The 24,369-nt window shown below is 37.9% G+C and overlaps 1 protein-coding gene across 1 annotated transcript in view; it reads right to left on the reverse strand.

The window, feature by feature from the left end:
- The window catches only part of FRYL (FRY like transcription coactivator), a 156,395-nt gene extending 133,419 nt beyond the window's left edge, over positions 1–22,976 (reverse strand). The window contains exon 1 of the mRNA XM_035897671.1: positions 22,769–22,976. The gene's annotated coding sequence lies outside the window, so the exon portion shown is untranslated. The remainder of the gene's footprint in view (positions 1–22,768) is intronic.
- Positions 22,977–24,369: the final 1,393 nt, after the last annotated feature.

Consider the following 24,369-nt stretch of genomic DNA (forward strand, 5'->3'; position numbering starts at 1 on the left):
CTACAAATCGGTTATGTTTCTATTTTTGTTGCTCCTCCCAAGCTGCTGGATGTCTGTGCCACTTTTACAGGAAACATCATCTTTGCATTATGTGAGGATCAGCTACTCTATCCCTACAGTAATCACCAGGGAAAAGACAGGGACAGTTTAGGACTCATCCAGGAAAACTTTAAAAAGAAGTTAAAGTGAATTAGCTATAGGGTAAGCTCAGCACAGAAGTCCCAAGTCTGTTAAGCCTCATGAGTGCCGTAGTACTTGGGTAGAAAATGTTCTCAGCTGCAGACTCCCACTAGACTCACACAGCAGCTGAAGGTACTCGCACCATTTGCCTTGCCCTGCACCAGGAGATAAATTTCTGCCTTCCTCCCTCGGCTATAATCAAAGTTGAACATTTGCTCCTGAGCCACTGCCATTGACAGCCCGCAGCCCGTTCCTGGTTATAGGTTAGGGCGCTTTACAGCCCTGCACGCTGCAGAGGTGGGGCTGGTTCAGCCACCCCTGCCACAGAGCACTAATGGCAGGCAGGGGGTTGGGGACAAGCACAGCTACAAGTGGGATCAACTTCAGGGATCTCTGCTAAACCTCCTCACAAGCACAAGCCGACCCACATACTCCACCGCAGCTTAAATCCCTATGTAGGTATGGAACTGGCAGAGCAGTTTTACAAGCTCTGGGCACACAGTGTAAGGACTTTGAAAGCTGTAGCTACAGGCAGGAGAAGGAAAGCAAGCAGGGGCAAGGCGTGGACAGGCAGTTTTCCCTCAAGGCTTCAACTCCTGAAGTTGCCATTCCCAATGTTTCAGTTGCATAGGGCAGGAGCATAAAGAGCTCCATTGCCCAATATCATAAATAATTTACATTAACATGGCATTCTTCCTAATTGAAGTAAATTGGCATATTTCTTCACTCCAAAGCAGCAAATGTTTAGTTACAGTACATTTTTTAATGCCATAGTTACCAGGATTTAAGCAATTAACTACTTTTAATATTGAATTTTACAGCTTTCTCATCTCTGTGAAACAACAGATATTCTCATAGAAACCTGAAGCAGGAGTACAAAATAGAAATACTTTAAGATTAAAAAAGAATTCATACATTATACATTGATTTGCAAGTTAGAACTAACAGAATTCATATGAGTGTCATTTCTGAACCTTTATCCTCAGTAAGCATCCTGTTACATTGAAGAAAAGCAAGAAAAGAAATACAAAAATCAGGAAGGGAGAAAACGAGAAGAAGTAACAAACCCAACAGCAGCTAAATACAGACGTTAGATTCCAAACACCTAGCGCACACTAAAACTTTACAACAAGGTCACATTTGTCTGGAAGTTCTGCAACTAGTCCACAGCACAAAGTTCCCTAAGGTGCCTCAGCTGGTGGACTACAAAATAGCCTCAGAGGGCAGATGCTCCTGGGCCAGCACCAGGAGAGACCACCCAGCAGCTCATCACTTCACCTGCAATACCGCCAGCAGCTCTGCATCCACAACCCTGTGCCTGGCAGAACAGATCAAATGGAAAGGGACTGTATCACTCCACTGCGATCCTGACTAGTTAAAGAAAAATGCAGAACAGAAATCAGGTGGTAGAAACACGATTGGGTGAACTGAGAATATCCTTAGACTTTTTCTATTAATGAACTGACTGCTCTCTATTTGTCAATCATGTTGTTTCTTGATAGAGCGCTTGATAGAGGTAATTTCTTTCAGTGATTAACATGAAAGAAAAAATACTTTAAAACTAATTCTAGCCAAGAGAAAACAAGATACAGGTGAAATACAGTATTTTTATACAAGTTATGAGCTGCTTTCATGTGGTTTACTTCCTGGTTTTTCCGCTTTCTGAATATTCTGAAATTAAAAACATTCTTCCTTCAGCCAGTCACCTTCTCAAAGGAATAACTGATGCAAAGCTCATCCCAGTGCATCTCAAAGGATACCAAAAGACACCAGACATTTTTGGGTTAGTGTCCAATATGACTGTGCAACAGCATCCTAATGCTAAACCATCTAAAGCTCATATTGCCATACTGATCTTATTAACGAGCAATGAAAGTCTCCCAAGCAATCAGTCCAACATAGATGCTTGTTGCTACAGACCTCACTGGTACTAAAGAGCTGAAGAACTACTATTATTTATGTAGTATCTCTATATAAGGGGTGTCGCACAGCTTATAACGTAAGGGTGCGCCAAGTGCTGAACATGCAGAGCATTTCATGAAAAACTGCTGCAGACAGGAACTTAATCCCTTCAGAAAGTACCATCTCTAACACAATGAGGCTTTCTGAAAGTTTCACTTATCTCTTCAAATCAGTAGTGCATTTGGATTTCTCAGAACAAAAATCTCACCTTCATAAACATGAACACCAAAAACCTTCAAGCACGGGCCAAGAACCCTCTGTCTGGGAGGGTGTCTGCTTGCAGGGACCTTTTAGAACTTGGCTAGAGAGCAAGAAGATGCATGTCGAGTAAAACAGCCAAGGCCATGAACACTAATTCCCAAATCACTGGTATTCTTCAACAGCGCTAACTGAGAAAACATATTCCCAACTGAAGAAGGCACTCGTGGGATTTCCTTACTTGAAGGGCCACTAAAGGCTACTTGGTGCTAAATTAGAGATACAGCAAATGCCATTTACTGAAAATGGAAATGCTTTCCGAAGTAGCCCTTGATTAAGATGAGATAGTTGAAATTATTTTCCCTTGGATCCACATAATACTTTTTAGAAGGAACACCCAGGAAGTTAGCACTCACAGGGTAAGAATCATCCTGTTATCAAAGAGCTTAAAAGAAACTAGAAACGTGGAAGTCTAAAAATCAAGACATAAAACAGCTAACAAGTGCAGCCAACAAACTGCCAACAGCCATCAGAAGTATCATGAATTACTGAAAAAATGTCATGTCATGTCTGCCTCTTCCATTTACAATTCACATTTTCCTTAGAAATAGGAAAAAAGGTCCTTAGAGAAGATTAAGACTTGTTAGATCACCTATACACTAAAACTTTTGCTTTTGAAATGTGGACTTTCTTCCTTTTCAACTGAGAAGTAAACAACTATTTAACAAAATGGTCAAATTATAGTCTTTCTGTAACTTAAACCTGAATTGCTGATGTCACTAGCATGACATCTTCACATGCAACTGCTGATTTAACCCTGCTGGTGAATACTATATTGGCCTTAGAAATACTTTCTTGTGCATTAGGGGGGGTGTTATTTTGGATTTTTTAGCCCAGTGATCAATTTTAATGTGTTTTAAAGGGTAACTGGTTTTTACATAAAGAAAAATGGCTCCTTAAAAAATAACCCGAGATGTTGATTTTGTATGCTGTCCAGCCTCTTACAGACTCTACCCTGGATCACAGACAGACATTACAGAAAACAGGTAACAGTGTCACAGTTATGTTTTAAAATCTGTTCTAGATGCAAGAGATTTACAGTGCAAACCAAAAAGGAACAACATGCTAAACCCTTCTCTCCTTCTCAAAATGTTGCTTTCAAGACCTGTGGACAATTTAGACATAAAGAATACTTTTATGTCCTTGTATTACCAGCAAATCATAGAAAGAATGGGTTTATAGTAGCATATATCATTATTTTTGCAATGAGTTTCTCCACATCTTGTTGACTTCAGCGTTTCACAGCTCCATTAATCAGCTATTACAGGATCTTCTGAAGACCTGCTGGTTTTTCTGGCTATGTTAAATTTTCTATCAATCTCCCCGTACTATCAATCACCTCTCCCCCTCCCCCCCATCAAAATCTTTATTTTGTCCCTCTCCCAACTATCTTAGTGTAAAGTAATTGTGGATAGAAAAGGTAAAGAGATATTTGCTTTATTTACAATCGCCACTCACATACACAAGTTTTAAGTGCATTATCTCAAAGAATTAGCCTAAATAAATTAAAGAATATTTGCAGCTAAATATTGTCCAATTTCAACTCTAATACTTTTTTTTCCTTAATAAACTGGGGTTCTCATTATTTTAGACTTTTCAGCTTATGATCTGCAGGACAGAAAGACAAAAAGAACCAAAAAAAGCCCAAACACCAGGATTACTGACATACACTTCCTAAATTTGCTGTCGGTTCTTCCTCAGTGTTCCAGTTTGCTGCCTATCCATTGGGATTGGGAGGGAAGGGGCCCTCTGGGTTTAGCAAATTCATCAGTCTCACCAGAGACATGCACCAGGACCAGCACAAATGAATATACAAGACAACTATACAGGTGGAAGGGTACAGTCTCCTTCTCACAGCATTGAGCCATTACATCAGTTCAGCTGCCATATGAAACCTTATACTAACATACTTGAGCCTCAGGAAACCTTTTAAGTGCTTAAAGTCCAGAAGCTGCATAAAAAGCCCCTGCGAATGTAGTGCACAGGTAATCTATTAAGTGAACAAGAGCATTAAAAAATAAATAAATTGTAAGGTCTGCTCACCCTATCTCAGAGGAAAACAAGTAAGTTACCACCTCATGAAATCCATATGAGTAGCTGTTAAATATGAGGAAAAAGGCCCTTCTAGATCTACCTTGGAGTTGTACTCACACCCACCTTGAAAGAAGCATGAAGTTACAGTTACCTTGTCACTCTTTGGGATGATGTAAATGTAAGGTTTGGCAAGGAAAAAAAAAAGAAAAAAAACCACAAACACTGTAGGAAAAGTGTATATTCATTGCAAATTCTTGCATGCTTATTCTTCAGATGAAACCCCAAGATGACTACAGTAAAAGCATATTAGGCATACAGCCAAGTACATAATTAAAAAATTAGATCTCAAAAAAATAAGGCCAAAAAGAATATTTGACATATCTCCTGGAAACAAATCATACCTTCTTTTTTTAACAATTAAATATAACTACAGTCAATTTTCCATATTAATGGTAAAACGAACAAGTTGGAGGCATACTCCCTTTGCAGTCAGGCTTACTTCTAAAATGACTTGCTGGACATTATTTCAGTTTATTATTGAGTCCATCTTAAGCAAATGCCTTAAAAAACATTTACCCAATGATCATTGTATCTGCTTATAAGCAGTAATAATAAAACTCATCATCACTGCACTTAAAATAAAACTCTGGAGAGATGCTTGTATTTCCATTTATCTAAAATATTAAAGAGTTCATTCTCCACAAATCAATACATTTAAAAGAGAGGATATCCAGAAGGTGACTGCTACTTTTGGTGATGGTACGACATGTAATGCTGCCCCCACGACTGGTCAAAAAGGCCCTCTCAGTGAATTGATTCTCCTCACCAATTCATCTCAAAAATACTGTCCCAAAAATATGAAAACATTTTCTGCTGGCTCTATGACATGAATCAGTTCAGGGGAAGGCCACACCAGCGCCCGACAGGAGCTGGGGAAGGGCTGCACAGCTGGGCACGAGATTGCCCTTTTCACTGGCAAACTGTTAGATCACCCCGATCCGCTTGTAAAACCACACTCAAATATCTACACTAAATCCACTTCCTCTACCTTCTGTTGCAAATAGCTTCAAGAGCAGGTTCCAGAGGCCCTTAGGAAAGGTTCCTTATTACTTCTTACGGAAAATATACATAGAACAATTTCCTGGGGCATTACTCAAGTAAAACAATGTTATCTGCTGTGATAAGAAAACAGGAGAGAGGGTTAGAGGTTTTTATGTAACGAGCATTCTGGATCCCGAACAGTATTACAGGGCAGTCTCTGAAGGTCAGCGAGAAGCCAACAGAGACTGGGGGCTGAGGGAGGCCACGGTGCCTTGTTGCCCCACTAACCCCTCCACTCTTCTCTAACAAACTCAGAACTGGGGTGCAGACACTGGCTTTCGTTCCAGATAGATGCCGGGCCTCCTGTGCATCCCCTGCTGTGCAAGGCTGATCAGAGATGCAACACGGAGCTGAACGTGCCCTGCGGAGCTGCTGGTATTACAGGGAGGCAGTGCACATAGGCAGTTTATGTGCATCCAGCCCCTGCTGTTAGTCCCCTGAGGCAATTAGGACTGTTACCGATTTCTTTACCACCAAAGAACACGCTTCTATGGGCTTACCTCTGCTCCCCTCGCAGAGGGACTTGAAGGGAAGCAGGGGTAACGTTTGCAAAAGGGGATGTTTTCCATACACAGAAATAGCGTGGACACCATGCGCAGTAAGAATACTCGCATCACTGACAAACTTAACATCTCTTGTGCAGTTGTTGCCGATTTGACTTACACGGCTGGCCGTTACCACTGTCCCAGAGTGTCAGCTACCCTGTGCCTGACAACGCAACCCCAGCACAGCCCTGCGACAGAAGGGCACCTTTCACTGGCCACAAGTACAGCTGCCACTTTGCACAGAGCAGTCACGGCGTTCCCCCTTCTTTAACACTACAAACAGCAAAATAAAGAATATGAGATAGTTTATAGGTGTGTCTGTACATGTACACATTTGTATGTGTTTTCCGGTACATGAAAATACTTTCTCTGGATCTTCCAAGCTCACCTTTCTACATTTGATTGGGATTATAGCTTTTCTGTGACAAAATTTTAAAACTGAGAACATGTCAACTCTTAAATGCCACAGCGAATTTAAAAGAACTACTTACTAACATCTATTAAGTGTTGTGATGCATACAATCATATGCAAATACTTCAACAAGATGTTTCTCCAGAGTTCTACAATCTTAAAAATCTAAAAAGACGGTTATGAAAGATTTCTAAAATATACTTGAAACCATTCTGACAGAAGCGATATATTTTAAAAGATGTGTCACAGAGCATATGTTTCTTGTTTTCCACCATAAAACAAAGTATATACTACTTCAGTTAACATTTGGAAAGACAATACTGATAAATGTTTTAATCCTTAAAAAAAAAAAAAAAAAGAATGTCATCACTTGAATTCCACACAATGTATTCAGGTCAGATATATGCAAACCCAACTAAGTGGTATTATCAAAATAATACTTTTAGGCTTTGGATGCCACGAATTTTTTGGTTGGTAGGTTGAAGACCTTCTAGAACACTTTTAGAGCCTGACAACTATTTTAAAGTATATTTCACCTAAATTCTCATTAGCACAAAAATGTTGCCTAAACAGCAGCAATAAGGAACAAAAAGGAAAAAAAAACCACCCACCCACTTTCAAATGCAAACATATCTACAGGACAAGCCACCTTAGTTTTAAAAACCTGTGGAGTTCCTGAACAGCTTCATTATATTAAATTCGGTGGTGCATTAACACCACATCTGCTGACATTAAACAAGTAAACGTTTACAATTTTTTTTCCAAATAATTCCATTGTTTTATTACCTGTTTTGTCGACACCTGCCTTCTGCAGAATACCCAACTGGTAAACACAGTGATTCTTTTGCTCTATTCCAGCAGAGCAGTTCATTCCATTACCAAGATACGAAAATAGAAATAAGCAGATAATTTAAAGAGGATTCAGCTACTATCTGCTATTGTAAAAGCATGATCCCAGCACAGACTATAAGTCCGCATTTCGCAGACGATGACATCACACTGTTAAGTGATATTAGTCAGGCACTACTGATTTCCACGGAATCACTCCTAATAATCACCATTTGGCAAATATTTAACGAGCAAGAAAGGAGAATTCATCTTCAACAGTAGGACTGGTGTATTCTATGTTTATTATCCTCATTTGCTTGAGCTATCAACAAAACATTGAGCCAGGTTAGATGAAGGCAGCTGTTTTGGTTACAAACTTCAGCCTACAGCATTTTATTTAAGCCTGGTACAAAACCAACTCTATTTGTTCTAAAATTATAACATTTGAAAGAAAATATTATTTAAAAGTGAGAGCTAAAGAAACCATAATACAGAATAAACGCAGAATTGATGAGACATGCCTATGGAGATGTTTAAGCTCTGCACATCCCAGCGATATCCAGCTCTGCTCTATGGCATTCAAAGTTAAATGAGGACATGAACCGAACCGAGCATCACCCTTTCAGACACCACAAGCTCCTGATCGGAGTTTTCAAGCTTATAGGCAACAACAGTCTTAACAGACCTTATTCTGCGAGAAGTATTCACTAGTCCATACCATTACAACATGAACTTGTTCCAATTTATTATACACAGGTTCTGTTTTGTTAAACAAAGCAGAACTGTCCCTGCTTTCCCCAGCTGCCAACATTACTCAGCCTGACGCATTAAAAAAAAAAAAGTGGCTTATATTACAATCAGAAAGGCTACAAAAAGTCTTTCCACGGAAACCCCTTTCTCCAGCACCATCACAAACTTAATTCCGTAGTTAAGGCTATAAGTTCACCCACCCAAGATAGATGTCACCATCTCCTATCCTTGCAGTTAGATACACAAGGGAAAAAATTTCAAGGCCCCATTAATTCCTGAAAATCGGCTCCACATGGCAAAAGGTAAAAACTGTGCACAGAGCTATCAGGACCCAAGACCGTAACAGCTCAGGACCTCACTATTTTAGCTGAAGGTAAAAAGAAAAAAAAAAGTAAACCTGGATTTTCCATTGCCACTCAGCTGAACTATTTGAAAAAAGAACATCAACTCATTCTACTTCTTGTAATTAAAAAAGAACCTTCATACACACAAGCTTATCAATGGTCTTAAGTTAAAAATTCTATATATATTGTCTGTATTTTTACTTGACTAATTTATATATTATGTTTATAAAAGAAAACTGCAATCTTTAACACACTAAAAAGGAAAGCATAAACATTTTTTAAATGAAGAAAACTCTTAAAAGGAAAGCCTTCAAAAACTTAGGTGATTTGAAAAACAGGGAGAAAAAAGGGGACACAAAACTTGAGCCCTGCATTGCAGTGAGAGCTTTGTGCAGCACACGTCTGTCTAGACAACTCTTAAGTGTCTAATCATAGCTATGTTACAGTTTAAAAACTTAAATAGGGATACTTATCCCCAAAAGGGAAAAGTCACACAGGCATGCAAAAACAAGGAGCACATTAGAAATCCTGTAAAATTGCTTTCAAATAGGTCTCTAACACACAATAGCATGTCAATGATACTATAGTTCTAAAACTAAAGACACCATTATCATAGCAACTCTGATAAAAAGGCCTCTTATAATCAAATTCATCAATTCAGCAAAATAATCATTATCTGAAAAAAAAGCTTAGCAATCGGTTTTTACCAGGTTGATAACATGGATACATACTGTAATCAGGATGTAACACATGTGTCTCGTCATCTTCATCTATTGTCTGTCCTAATGAAAACAGCCTGACACGTCTCATCTTCAGTAGCCTTGGGGAGCTTTCACGGGCAGTACTCCCAACATCCAGAACTACATCTCCAGAAACGGCAGCGGGAACGATTTTTTTCAGGAATTCCATTTTTACATGCCCTCTGTGCTCTCAGCGTTTACTAAATTCAGCAGTTGAGCTACACGTTACGGAGCGTGGCTCCTACATCAACTTCCTTGAGCACTGAGGTAGACTTCTCCCAGTGATGTCACGTTGGACCTGGGTGGTGCCCACACCAGCACGTCAGCTGCCAGCTGCTCCAAGGCAGATTTTAAAGACGTCTAACTGCACGGACTGATAAGAAAACCAAACAACAAGCCTATACATTAACCAACGCATGCTAAACTCTGCACTTGTGGAAGACACCGTATTTAGCACTGCAACAAATTTAAGCATTAATAAAATGCACGGTGTATTTTCAAATTTCTACCTGACAGAGTTCAATAGCTCTTAATTTTCACGAAGTGCACAGAGAGGCTTCATCTGCCTTTGAAAGATAACACTTATAATTCAGAAAGTCTATGCACCGGTTTTATAAACTAAGTGTCTAACAGCACCACAATTTAAACCATTTGCATTCTCACATGGTTTTAACTACTAGCTACAAAGACACTAACATTTATTAAATATTCAGTTCTCTGTTGCAGAGACACTGATGCTATATTTACCATTTAAAATACTCAGACCACCTTCTAGAGAACACTAAGTACAGAAATAAACTGTCTCATTTTGTTTCAATGTCCATTTTACCCCTAGGGCTACTTCTCCATACGTGTTGGTTTAGCTGAGTTTTTTTGTTTTTATTTGGAGGAAGTTTAAATGTTGTTCTATATTTGGCCTAAGAAGCCATTATGAGAGATGCCTTGCATTTGGAGCAGGAAGCTCTGGGGGAAAAAAAAAAGAAAAAAAAAAAAAGACGTTATCATAGAAGAGTGTTCCTTAATGCTTTCTACATTTGGGAATATGTATCATTGTATGCTTGAAAGTATTATTTTATTTACTAGACTGGAGTGGAGATCCACAGACACACTACTAAGTAATATTCCCACCTCATTTGCCACAAAAAATTGTACACATCACTCGGAGAAAATCCACTAAAACTCACTCTGAATGTCTGAGCAGTAGCATACAAGCTTCTGGGTTTTTTTTTCTGAAAGCAGCTCCGTGTCCGAAACATTTCTGAATGGATTCAACAGTTATTTAACCCAAGCTTGAAGTATACAACACTACTATACATTCCTTAAAAGAAGGTACCGAATCCGAAATTCACTATGTCTAGTTTTTCTTTTAAGGAAAAAAAAAAAAGACTTAAAAAAAATCTATGCATAACCTGCTTCAGGTCTCTAAGTTCCAGCAGTTCAGTGCTCACAAGGGCTGCTCACCTGGGGTAAGCCATCAGTCCTTTACTAACCAACTCTACTGTCACACTGAGTCTATAGTCAAGAATGCCACAACTTAAAAAATTTGGTACAAGTTCACTAAAAGTTGCCACCTAAGGCATTTTTCAAGTTCTATATATACTGAAAACCTGCGATATCTTTTGTATTCAAATCTGCATTAAAATCCCCAAATATTCAAGTTAGTCTGCATTTCCCTCGTAAATGAACAAACTTTTCCCTGTAAATTTATACAAAATTCTGACCTTATCATAAAAGACACGTTGCTAGAATATTATTTCCTGCAGTGGAAGATTTGGGAGATCAAGGAAAAAGTTGTTCCTATAACGATTTCATTCACAGTATTTTTTCCACTGATACAAAAAAGTTATACAGAATTTATTTTCAGAACAGCATTTTATGCGTTTTCAGAACAAATAAGATACCACAAAGACAATGTGTGATTACAAGAGATCATGAGTCATTACAAACTCAAGCAATCATTTATTCATGATTGCATTCTTTTCTATAGAATTTTATTTTTTCGCCCTTGAAATCTTGCCACAAATTTACTTTGCAGTTTCTAGCATTTGGGAATAAAAGAGAAATTCAGACACTTCTGTGAAGCTGACAATACTTCCAATCATCCACCTGCCAAACTGCAGTTTGCAAAGAAGGGGGCGAAGAGGGCCATCAGATTATTTTGAGTTGTACCCAACTGAAACACCCTCTGAAAGGTTCAAACTAGACACCAAAGTGCTCTTAACCACGCTATGGAGGTTTTATTATGCATGTGGACACAGGGTGGAGACAACAGATGAAGTGCAAGTACCTAGTGCATCGCTTCAATTAAACAGATACGGTGTGACTTTCTACATAATGTGCAGCATACATGAATTGGCCACAAATAAAAAAAAATTACAGGTTGAAGCTATACTTGTAATAGGATTTACAAACAAAACACAAAAAAGGAGTAAAAACCACCCATGATCACATTTCAAGGTTAAACTTGATAAACTAATAAAGCTTATACAACACAGATGTATCCAAATGCTTTTGATTGATTTTTCCTTCAGTATGGCTTTTGTTTGGCTCTTAGAAAAAGGACATCAAGAAGTTCTCTACAGAAGAGAGTTGGGGATTTAAATATTTATTTTTAGAGATATATATATATATGGGTAGACAGTGGTTAACTCCAGGACATTCTGTGAAAGCAGTACTTTATACATAATGAAGCTAAGATAGAAAGCTTACGTTTCTGTCTATGTCATTTCACATAATACTTCTCTCTCACACTTGCTCTTACCATCTTCCTTAAACAGAATAATGCACAACTGTGGTTTTTATACACTCTGAGCAAGCTTTACAGATAAACTGTCAGGGGAAAACATACAATACATCTTACAATTGCTATAATCAAATTCATCTTTAAACAAAAGAAACCAAAACAGGCTACAAAAAGCCTTATTTGATAAATTTTAACACTTTCTTATTCTGGAACCTCTAAATAAAAGAAAAGAATGGGATACTCAAGCTTATATAGAATTATTGTTTGTATTACAGTAAGTCCTTTGAAGTCTTTCTGTGTGTATTCCACTTCTGTTTTACACTCAAAGGACCACTTTGCACTGAAGTGCTTGCTGAGGTCATTCAGGCTTCCCCATCACAATTCCACAGCTAGCAATATCTAGATAACAGCAAGAAGGTAACAGCTGAGCTCCACACCCCTCACTAACAGGAATCCACATCAGCAGGCCTTCGCATCAGAGGGAACATGAAAAGATCATGGAACATGCAGAAGTATCACACAGAGACCCAGTGAGCGATCAGAGGGTAACAGCGCTTCTCAGAGCACTGAGAAAAAGCAGAATACAATCAATAGAAGATCCACGTGAGAGAAAAATACTTGCAAGTCCCTTGAGTTCACAGGTCTAGAGAATTTTTAGAATTAGCAATAACAATAGTAGAAGTCAACTATGAAACAGACAACATACTGGGAAGTATAATTTTAGAAGATAGCCTAGATGCCCTAAAGCCTACCATAAACATGCATTATTTGATGGGTCTCTTCAGGAACAAGCAAGCTTTACAAAACTGAAGGTTTGTAACACTATGTTTTTAAAACTATCCCACCTTGCTAGAGCAAACCCACCCCAGCCCTACCTGCTGTTGCAGACAGGACACAAGACTTCCTTTATATCTCACATGCAAGCTGGCAAGACAGGTCCTGGGGTTTTTGGAAGCCGGGAGGAAGAGAGGTGCCCTGTGGCCTCAATGGGATTACTGCGCCGGTAAGGGAGTGAAAAGGTTCTGAAAGGGGACCCCACACCTCCCACCCTGAATGGCCACGCCAGGTGAGGTGGTAACACTGACCTCCAAAGCAGACTGGTTTTAACACGGATTTGTTTGTCAGCGCCACACAGAGGAGAGGAGCTGCCCATGGCTTCAGGAGCTCCTCCAACACTGGCAGAAGGCAATAGTTCAGGGCAGCTTTGTTGGCATGGTGGCAACAGGTTTTCCAAAACTAGCCCTAACTATGCTGGCAAAGTGGCCAAGTGGTACAACCATGCTGGCAGAGAAGGAGCTGGAGGCGTTCCTGTGCCAGCAAGGTGGAAGTGCACTGCAAACCTTCTGGCATTGAAATACAGTCTCCCCTTCGGTGGCACTGCTATGGTGTGGCACACAGAATCCTTGCTTTCTTACAGCCTCTCAGAAAGACGACCACGTTGATAGGACAAAACACAAAAAAAAAACCAAAACCAAAATTATCTGTCCTGCTGGGACGCTGATACTGGAGGTTCTGTCAAACCCGTTTCAACAGCAAAGCCCCAGTAGTATAGAAATGGTGCAAGTTCTGACCTTTGAAAAAGTGAGCAATCCAGGTTATGCAAAGTGGTCTCTACCTCAGTTTGCAGCTCTTCAAGAAATGTTTATATTCCTTGAGCTTAAGGCTGTTAACTATGCATCCTTGAGCCCATATTGGACATAGCAGTGTGCACCAACTAAGCATCATTACTATTTTCTCCAGCTTGCTAATTTAAACTTGAAGTCACTGTTTCAAGTGGGAGTGAATCTGCTAAGGAAACAGAGCATCTACAATAGCACCCAAGTGTTCAGGAAAAAAAAAAAAAAAAACCAACCAAAACAAAGTACAGGAAGTTTTTCCTTCTTGAATCTCAGAATAAAAACCTAATTTGGAAGAATGTGTCTTATCCCAATGAAAACAATCTGCTCTTCCCCCAAAAAAGTGAAGATCAGAGATACATAACTGAAAGCAGGACAAAACAGTAAGAGTTAGAAATTGAACCTGCAGTCTAGCTTGTAAGTAAAAATTAACACACCAGCATTCAACTCATGAGAGGCACCGGGTACTGGACAGCGATGTTATACTTGTTAGCCAACTAACAGGACATTGTCATAATTTCACTCAGAAGATTGTAAGGGTAGGGAAGATAAACCCCATCTCTTTTTCTGCACACACTGCACTTTTAAGTGACAAGCTTTTTTGCTTAGAACTATAACTCACATAATTACATATCTATTTTTTTTCTTTAAATACAGAAACTGAATGAACAACATAACCTTGGAAAACGTATGCATAGGGAGAAAACAGTTTATTTGTCATATTGTGAAGTCATCTCACCTTAGGGCAGTTGGACTAACCACTTGTAAGAGCCCAACATATTTAAAGGAATTAACTTTGCATGTCAGAAAGTTTCAAAGTATTAAAAGATATTTAAGATAAGAGGCTACCCTTCATATAATTTAAAACTATATTTTACCAGTTAATTCCTAAGCTACTTGGCATTAATGGTTTCCTTGGCTCAGTTAAATGAATGTAATTTTATAGCAAAAGACCTAAGGACCAGTATAAGCAGGGACAAGGCAATGTACAATTTTGCAATAAGCTATCTCTGTATCAGCATAAACTTGTTGTAGCTATTATTTTGCATAAAAAATACTTTAAACCTAAGCCATTTGATCTTCTATACCTTGGCTTTCTTGTTTTTTTTTTTTTAATGTAAACACAACAATAGTTTCAGTTGTCCCCATGCTTTTCAGAAAGTCTAGCTTCCCGTTTCCTGAGAAATGAAAGTAACCAACAACTGTCAGCTTTTGCTAAAGTTTCAATTTCCTTTCCGTCACTTCAGCTGTACTTGCTCTGTATGGGGGGGTTGAGCTTTTTGAGCAAGTTGTGGGGCTTTGTCTTTGGAAGGCTGGGGATTTTTGTAGTGTTTGGAGATTTTTTTTTTTTAAGAGCTTGGCTTTAATTATTTAGCATTAGAAGAAGAGAAATACAAGTAGAAATAAAATACTGGCAAAATGTATCAAATCAGAAGCTGAACATTAAACACAACTGTTTGGTTCACTGACTGAATGTGGTATTACCCCGTTTAATTAAAAAGCCCCAAAATTTTTGCTTGTGATATATTAGGTAATAACTGTTCTTATCTTGAAGTCACATGCAAGAATACAATGCTTTCCTGAACTCGTTAGGAGTTCCTGAGAAGATCGAGGTATTGTCTTACCCCACAGCTTCCACAATCCTCAGTCAGGATAAGGATCGGGGCTTCCTGTTGCTAACCTCTTGCTTGTTCCAAGTACTGACACATCACACAAGATGTTCCAAACCTATGAATTTCTTCCACCAGCAGATATTCTTCAAAGAAGAACTTGTATTTCAAAGCAAATCCCGGAGCAGTACATACTCTGAATCATACTCATTCCTAAGCAAGTAGGAACACCGAGAGAAGTCTCATTACACACATTACACAATCCCGTAAAAACAGAAGAGGCCAGGTCTTTCCCCCTTATAAAAGGATCAAAGTGAATGATGACAAGCATGATGTTGCGATTTCTATGCAAAAGATGTTAAAAACCCCCAACATTTAAAAGAGAAAGGTTCTGTGGAACAACCACCAGTATGTCAGACCAACAATGGCAACACTGCTATGACATTGGATCTCTAGGAATCAAGAACTGAAAACCTCTACTGAAAGCCTTTCAAGTGTTTAACAGAAATACAAGGAACAGAGTTGCCAACCATCAATGTAGGTTTGCTCACAGAAAAGCCAGAACATACAGTAAGTGATAACCAGAGACCAAGCACACACATACATCTCCAGAATTACTTAAGAACAAAAGTGGGTCATACATTTCTTAAACAAATATTTTGGCCATTTGGTTGATGGCTATTTTCACAGCCATTGTCACTGTTTCGGTTAGAATTTTCCCTAGCACTACATGAAAGTGCACCAGTAGAAGAATTTCCTCATGTTTGAATGGCCAACTTCTAAAATCATGCCCAAAGCATAGAAGTCAAATGGCCAGGGAAAGAATTTAGTTTGCTGTTCAAAATAACCTTCATTCCAATCCCAAAAGTGCCTACAGCATCGGTTTATCTTGTTTCCCTTACCAAGCCTGACCTAGTCTTAGTTTACTACTTTAAACATATCTTCCTTGTATAAAATTTTAAGTGTAACTGACCTGCAGAAACTATCATTATCCTTTTTTCTTTGTGACTCTTCTCCATAGCTTCTGTTACTTAAAAAAAAAAAAAAGCAGGCTTACTGAGTTCACAGTACAAGCTCAGTTTCTAATACCAATGAAAATTCTCTTTATTATTAAATATAGTGTCTGTCTTGATTTACAGAAGATTCATCCAGTCTAGTCTATTTTAGTTCTTCCCTTGCAAAATGGACAAGAGTTTTTGAAACACGGTCATGGAAAGTTTATCTACACTGCAAAACAGAAAATAGAAATTAATGCTCAGCCTCGTAAAAAAACCTGAGCGGGTAAATTCACAAGTCCATTTGCATGGACTGACATATTCAAGTCTCTACTAGTTCAGGCGTACATCCTCTGTGTTCTGCTTTACAGGCCATACTATTAAAACTCTAAAACACTATATATAATACACTGTTATAGTGAAATATATTCATATCACAAGACTTATGGTAGCTGAGGAGCAATGTACTTTTAAATCCTGTATAACATATAGACCTCCTATATAAAATTTCATAGTGTGATCTCTTTCTCATAACAAAGCCACAGTGCCAAAGAGGGATGCACAGCTAGAGATCAAGACTCAAAGGTTAATATTAAAATTAGTCATAGAAGAAATAAGACCTTCATTTTCTTAAGTTACATCTTTGTTCAGCAACAAGGGTCGCTAAATCAAGTTGGTGAATGTAAATTACTTCTCACACAGAGATGCTATCTGTGGAACTTCAGAAGGTTACTCTTAGCTAGAGGATACAGGTAGCTAAAACTAATGTATCTATTTTTCCTGACAATATTTTGTTAAGAGAAGTTAGATATCATGTGTATTTGCCCACAGATACGTTGGGACAAAAATTTTAAAACTTCTCCCTTCTCATCTCTTCTATCTCAAAGACAGAAATAATAGTCTCTAAAGCATTACAAGATTTTTCTAGTGCAAATATATAAGCTTAGGTTTTTAAAAAGTAGTAGCTTTCCTCTGTAAATCCTAAATTAAATACTTCCTTCAGTGTAAAACAACAGCACAACAATTCTTCTCCAAAACATAGATGTCTCTGCCCCTTCCTTAATAATACTCAAATGTATTTCCACTTGATAATCTGAACATAATCAGAAAGAGTAAGTGCTGCTGCCAGAAGTATGCAATTTGGTTTAAACAGAAGACAGCCCAATCTATCAGTTCTTACAACAAAAGTACTTGTAGTAGGTACTTTGGGCTGAGACCTTCAATATCTTATGGCTTACAGAAAGACTGGCACCTCTATTAAAGGAAAACAAATTCAATCCTGCTCAGATCAAGATGTCTTCCTTACCTATTAGGGTCATGTAACGATTACATCACATTCAAGGCAGTGGAAAAGTAAGAAACTTTAGGAACTTACTTACCAGATAGTGCATGATCTGAGTATGATTTACTATAGTAATACATCAGATGAATACTGGCTATTAATTTAGAGCAAGGTTTTTTATGTAAATTTCACAACCCTGAAAGACAGTAAAGGTTTTTCTATATGCAAATACAGAATGTTTGCAGATATCCTTTCCATTGAACAAGTTCTTTAAATTAACATTCAATTGTCTCCTGTCTTGGGCGGGGGGAAATCAAATCAGTAACAAGAACCAGACCATTAGATGCAGCAGAGGATGCTCCCAGTGGAGCTCCATGTGGGCCTATGGGAACCCCAGTATTGTAGCTTTAGTACATAAACATTTGTAAAATGTGATTCGTGTTTGACAGAAAGCAGAGCTATCCTTTCAATGCTATCAATGTTCATGTATAGAAGAACTAAAGGCTATATTCACTTCTAAAAGGAAAAAAGTAAAGAGGCAGGGAATTTGCACTTTAATAATTTCTAGAAAGGAAAAAGAATAGATGCAATTTAGGTTTGTCTGGCGAGGTTTCTGTTTCAGGATTTTGAGTACAGGAGAGGAAATACTAATTTTCAGTGTAAGATGTTGGATGAAATCTCATTTACTCTTCCTATGTGAAAGAAAACAATATACTTGAGATGAAACAGAGGTCTGACTAAGTCAGGTACTACATTAGGGTCTGAAAATGTTTCTAGTAAGCAGGGGAGAAAAAAAGAAACTAAGTTTAAAACCCATCAATTTTGGATTATTAGCAGCTGTATTTTCTTATTTGCTAAGTGCACTGCCAGAATAAACAATTCTTAGTACATCAAAGTCACTAAGTAGACAAATACATGGGAAGATGAAGGAACCTAAACCAACAAATAATTGAGCTATCCCAGAGAAAGCTTCCATTTTTATCTGATAGGGAACATTTATATACTTATGCACACCCATGCAGGTTTGCTCACTAAAATTAGTTGTATTATCCCAGTAACACTTACGAAATTGGAGAAAGGTAAACAAGACCACCATAAATTTAAAAAAAAAAAAATCCAACCAGAAACAATACATGGCACACTAACTGTGCAGCTTCAGAAGCTGGGCGAACAGACCTTCCTTAAAAGAGCAATCAAGGCAAAGGTACATTTAACTAACATGTATCATCGGTTTAAAAAAAGATTATTCTAACTTCTAATACCACATGAAGCATATATGAGATTAGGATGTATTGTGAAAGGATTCAAGAAAAAAAAAATCCTCATTTGGATTTGGAAGAGACTTGATGTATTACACGTCTGAGGGAGAGGTTAAGCCTGTTCCTATCAGAAGCTACAGGAAAAAAACCTGCCTTTGAAGAGCAGAAAGAGGCAACCATTGAAATTTAAGGATGTAGCTGAACATGATCACTCAGGAAGGTGAGGATTCCTTTATTTAAAGAAAAATTTACGCTCCAGCCATCTGATTAGAATAGAAGACTAAGGCAACCTGCATCCTTTCGTCGCTTGTGGCTTTTTAAATAGACAAGTAATAAAAGACTTCTAATTGTCACAGTGAAAGACAAGAGGATTCTTTTTCACAAAAGTTTGAGACTTGAGTTACTTCCTCCTTAAGGAGGATACTAAAAAACAAATCTCACTGCTTTCCATTTCTTAGTAATTCATTTTCAAAAAAATTCCAGTCTTGTCAAGTTAATCTCCATTAAACGGGAAGAAAAAAATTCTCTAAGGAGAATGCAACATAACCATTTTTAACACACACAGGTCAGTTGATAAGACAATTGTTTCAAGCCATCTATAAATGGAAATACACAGAGGTGTCATTTTGTCTACACTAGGGTATCTTTCATCATTCACACAGAAAAGACAATGAAACATGGTTAAAATTAAGAATATTAGTTAAGTAGACCATAAAGAGAGAGGGCCTCTTCCCTCACACAACACACTTACTTCTTCCTTGATTCTGCTGTGCGTTTTAGCCTGAATCCTTATATCCTTTAAGATATGTCTCAAATCAAAGGATCAGGGACTTCTTGTTGTTACTGCATCAGAAGTCAGCCCTGCTGCACTTCATAAACCATTTCTGGCTCAGAAATACTTACCAAGGAGGAGCTAAGGAGGACAGCAGAGGTGAGAACTTCGTGATCAGTGGTGCACTGTAGGTGCAAAGTGCCTTGGGCCAAGCAAGGCAGGAGGTGTTAAGCCAGAGTTTCCACAGGAAAGCTCTGCAACTATGTAGGAGGTATCAAAAGTAGCTGCATCACTTGTGCTTTACCCAAACCTCTGAAAAAACGCCTATGATTGTCTCCCTGGCTTTGAAGTAAAGTACATAACAGTGTTTTCATTAGCTACTAGGCAAGGGATAGGCATTTTCCAGTTCCCTAGAGACTTCTTGTTTCCATTCCCTTATATATCATAGATTTAAACTGCAATACAAAGCCTTTACTGTAACTCATGCAGTTGCTCTACACCTTGATAGACAAAGTGTTGCTGTTTCTTTTAAATTAAGCACCTTTCCAAGTGAATTCTTTTCAAGCAAACAGTTGCTGACTGCAATGGAGAACAGCAGCATCTTCACAGCCAATAGTAAAATAGTTGTCTGACCAAAAGGAGCGTTAAAAACAAAAAGATCTGAAACGATACTCATACAGATAGGTGTATATAAATAAATTTCAGAGCTGTAATAGTGTAAAGTTAACAAAGATCAGAGTTAGTTAGCAGACAAGAGTTCCTTTCTCCATCGTCTTCTTGCTGATGCTTAAGCAGACTTCTAGAAGAAATCCACAACACCTCAAGCTCCTTTGAAGGCCAAACTCATTTCATCTTAGGTGTGAAAGAACACCACTGATAGTGCCTTGTATGTTTAATATACAAGTAGATTGCATTAAAACATATATTGTCATAAAGAAATCTTAATCAAATTAAAAACTATCATTCATGATAAAGATACATAGCTTCCATTTATTTCCTTGATATTCATCTTATATAGACACAGCTAAAGAAACTGCTGAGCTTGGTAGCAAGTACCAAGTACTGCTTTAATCCCAAATGATTATTTAAAGAGAGGAAAAAGAGGGAAAAACCCACACCACTGTTTTCCACTTGATGGTCCTTCATTTTTTTAATTATGCTGGAAAAAACCTTAACAAAACTTAAGTGCTACACCTGCAAAAACACTTTTAAAGTATGAGCAGGTACATTAATTGTTCTGAACACAGCTTAGCAATTGCATTTACAGACAGAAACAGGCTTTTCAGCATAACTGATGCTCCAGACAATTTTTCAGAGAGAGCTTTTCGAGACCTGACTGGATAAAGCCCTGAGCAACTGGGTCTGCCGATCAGGGAACTGATTTCCAGGGAGTAAATTAGTAACACAGAAGAAAAAGGGCAGCTGGCGCGTTTTTCCAGCTATATAATATTCTTCCTTCTCACAAGTATTTTTAAAGGAAAGCACTTGAGATAAGACTCTCTCTCTGCATTCTCTGACAGGAAGATACACCCTGACAGACGGACACCCTGAAGTTAAAAAAAGAAAAAACCACACATGTTTATTGCCTACACACAACACAACAGGTTTTTAATACTGAAGACAGACAATACAGATACAAAAGCTAAGGACCCAATGCTACAGATATATTTTTTAAACCTACTACCCGATTGCTTTTTAAACATCTAGCAGTAAGTATAGAAAGTACGACAATTACTGAGAAGTATTCCAAAAACTAAATCAGCACTGAACAGCCTTGTTTGCTAATAAGGAAAATCTGCACAATTCAACCTTGAACACTCGATGTTTGTCACTGGAGCAAGTTTTCTATATAAACATATAGAAACATACATAAACGTTAAAACTTTTTTAAACTGAGGTAAAATTAGAGTTGTCCAAAGCATGATAATCACCCACAAGAGACCAACTTACAGTAAAAAATAGATATATATATACACACACACACACCACTGTCCTCAAACCCTCTGCCTCCATTTTTCTGTTTCTTCTAAAAGACTGATCTGGAGTTCCGACTCTAATGCTAAAAATGTGTATTTGCCATCCCGTGAGCAACAGAAAGATACAGATGTTCAAAGTAAACTTCTGCAGCAACAAATTTATTATACATACATCAGAACAAAAAAATTATGGTATAAAATTCTAACAAAAGACAGCAAATCAGCATGTTCTACACCTAGAAATAAGAGCCAGTGACAGGCAAACAAGGATATGATACATTGGAGATGATTCAATGGCAGAACTTACAATACATTCAAATTATATTTTATTGTATATTTCTCCTGTAAAGAATTCATAGGACAAAATACTAAAGGAAAGCAAGAGCTATGCTAAAACCATTATAGAATATATAATTACTAATTATTAATGATAATTAGTTAATAATAGAACATATAATATTCCATTGCATTCTATAAAGTAATATTATAGAATATGTAATTAATATAGAATGTCTTGAGTATGAAAGTCCACAACGCAAATACCGTAGAAACAACTGCACTTCAGTACCTTCCTCCTGTCACACCAATACACTCTCTGTTCTCAAAAGACAAAAGGAAGCACAGTCTATCAGGTTTACTACTTGACTATAAGGAAGCAGTACATTGCACTATTTTTGAAGGACCATTTAGAAGTTGGATTAGTTAGATCCATCCATATTCATTTCAGCTCAGAAGTGCTTTATACACAATACCTGCCCTGTGCTTGACAGCAATATGGATCTGTTTACTACTGACAAAATCCTTACACAAAGAGCAGTAAAAGACAAAAAAGTAAAGGAATTGTGACTGCCTTTACTAATTAGCTGCACTACCTGGCTTCATCCACAAGAGGACAGAGCTCAGACACCTGCCAGAGCAGTGTAAAGGAGGACTCTATTATAGCACCAAGAAGTCTGACTTGCATTGAGCACAGAAGTTTGTGAAAGAAAACTTGAGTGCTACAGAAATTATACAAGAGAATTACTAAGCATACAATTTGAGGATTACTAAATGGGCAGGAACCACATCTGGCTTAGAAAGTCCCAGAGCTGCAGATGATTGGAAGATGGGAGGCTGCTTGCCCTGTTCTTAACCTTTTCCTTAGATGTTCACTTTTGGCCATGATCAGTTACTATACAGTGTTAAATAAGAACATTTGATTTAACATGGTACAGACACCCTTGTATTCAGATAACTGATATGTGAAGTAGTAGTTCGAAGTGTAGTAACAGTACAATACGGATAATAAGGACTGAAGCAAAGAGGAAAAAAATTAGATGCATGAAAATTTGTTTATGACAGAATTGTGAAAAAAGTCTTACCACTTAGAAGCCATTGTTAACCACCGACGAGAGCCATTAGCAGATCACACTTAGGATGGATCCATCAAGACATTTTCCCCACAAATCCAATGTGTGCTTGGAGATACGAGAGTAGACAAAGATGTAAACAGCTGTGAGTCCGCTGGTATGTGGCCAAATATTGGAGAAAGGTCTCCAAACACAGTACAGACAAATGAAGTATAGAACACTGAAAAGAAAATAAAAAAAAAACCATAGTCAAACCTTAGACTTATGCAATGGAGATGTCAACATTTTCCAAAACCTTTAGAATTTTTTTTCCATTGAAAAGTCAGGAAAATCTGTTGCATGCGTCTTCAGAACTGCTGTTCTGCTCAGAAGCCAACGATTTTTAATGACTTTTCCCCATGAAAAAGAGAAAAATTAAAATTGACACCAAAATAAAACCCAGCTTCCCACACTCAGCATATTTTATGTACATCCTTTCCTTATGTTGAATTTTAGTTGTACTTTGATTACAAACATATTTATTAATCATATATACAATCGCTCTCAAATGCAAGTCATTATGAATAAAATTTTTCATATTAGTCCTTTTATTTCTTTTCCAACTTTGTTGATTTTTTTTTTCCCCCCCTGCTTGGTTAGCATGAGGCTGTGGTCAGAAAGATACAGGCAGTACTTCAGCTGTGTCTCCCCAAGAAAGCCCTGAGAACTTCTGGAAATTCCTTCTCAACAGAAGTTTGTATGTGACTTGCATACTTGTCACAACTTGCCTAAGCAGCAGAGTGTGGTTTTGTTCTTCTACACCACCAAACTACAGCAAAAGCACTTTAGTATTTTTAATTTTACCCTGGAGGCAGATCAAGCGCTTTTAACAACTCAAGTCTCAACGTGCAGTGGCAATCCACCACTCCCCATCATCTAGTTTGTATGGAAAAAAAGAAACACACACACACACACCTTTTTTTTTTTTAAAGAGACAGCCTGAAAAGTTACAGGTAGGTAAAAAGACCCATACACCCAATGCTATTTTATCAGTCCTCTGATGCAACATGAACATACTAGTTTCCTTTAGGAATGTATGAACTGTTCAATCATCAATGCTTTTATGTACGGTTTGTTCTACTTCATTAGCATTTCCAAAAGTACAAAAAAGACACCCACATAATAAGTGCAATCTAAAGGTAAAAAGCCACATCCTGAAGATTTTAATATGTAGAAGAAAGTTTAAAAGTAGAACTTAGAGACAATCAGGAAAACCAGATAAGCTTTTGCAAATAGGAAACAAGCTGGTGTTTATATATAAACTGGGAACATACTACGTAATTCCTTGAAAAAGCAAGTCAAGTTTTTTTGAAGACTTGACCAGTTATAAAAGGAAGAATTTTACCTGTCTTTAAACGCTCCAAATTTGACCTGCTAAATTGCAACTCTCTAATAAAAATGCCAACTGCTTTCTGTAGTTTGTGCCTTTGGCAGTACAGTGCATCAAATCAACATCGGTTTTCCACTTTAGACAGCAGGGCAAGCAAACAGGGGTTTGTACGCAGCCTTTCACCCTGACTACATGAATAAACTGCACTGTTCACTATTTTCTCTTCTTTTCCCCCCCTTTTGTA

The sequence above is a fragment of the Egretta garzetta genome, unplaced genomic scaffold (genome assembly GCF_000687185.1).
Source record: "Egretta garzetta isolate BGI_Z169 unplaced genomic scaffold, ASM68718v1 scaffold557, whole genome shotgun sequence".
Classification (NCBI taxonomy): domain Eukaryota; kingdom Metazoa; phylum Chordata; class Aves; order Pelecaniformes; family Ardeidae; genus Egretta; species Egretta garzetta.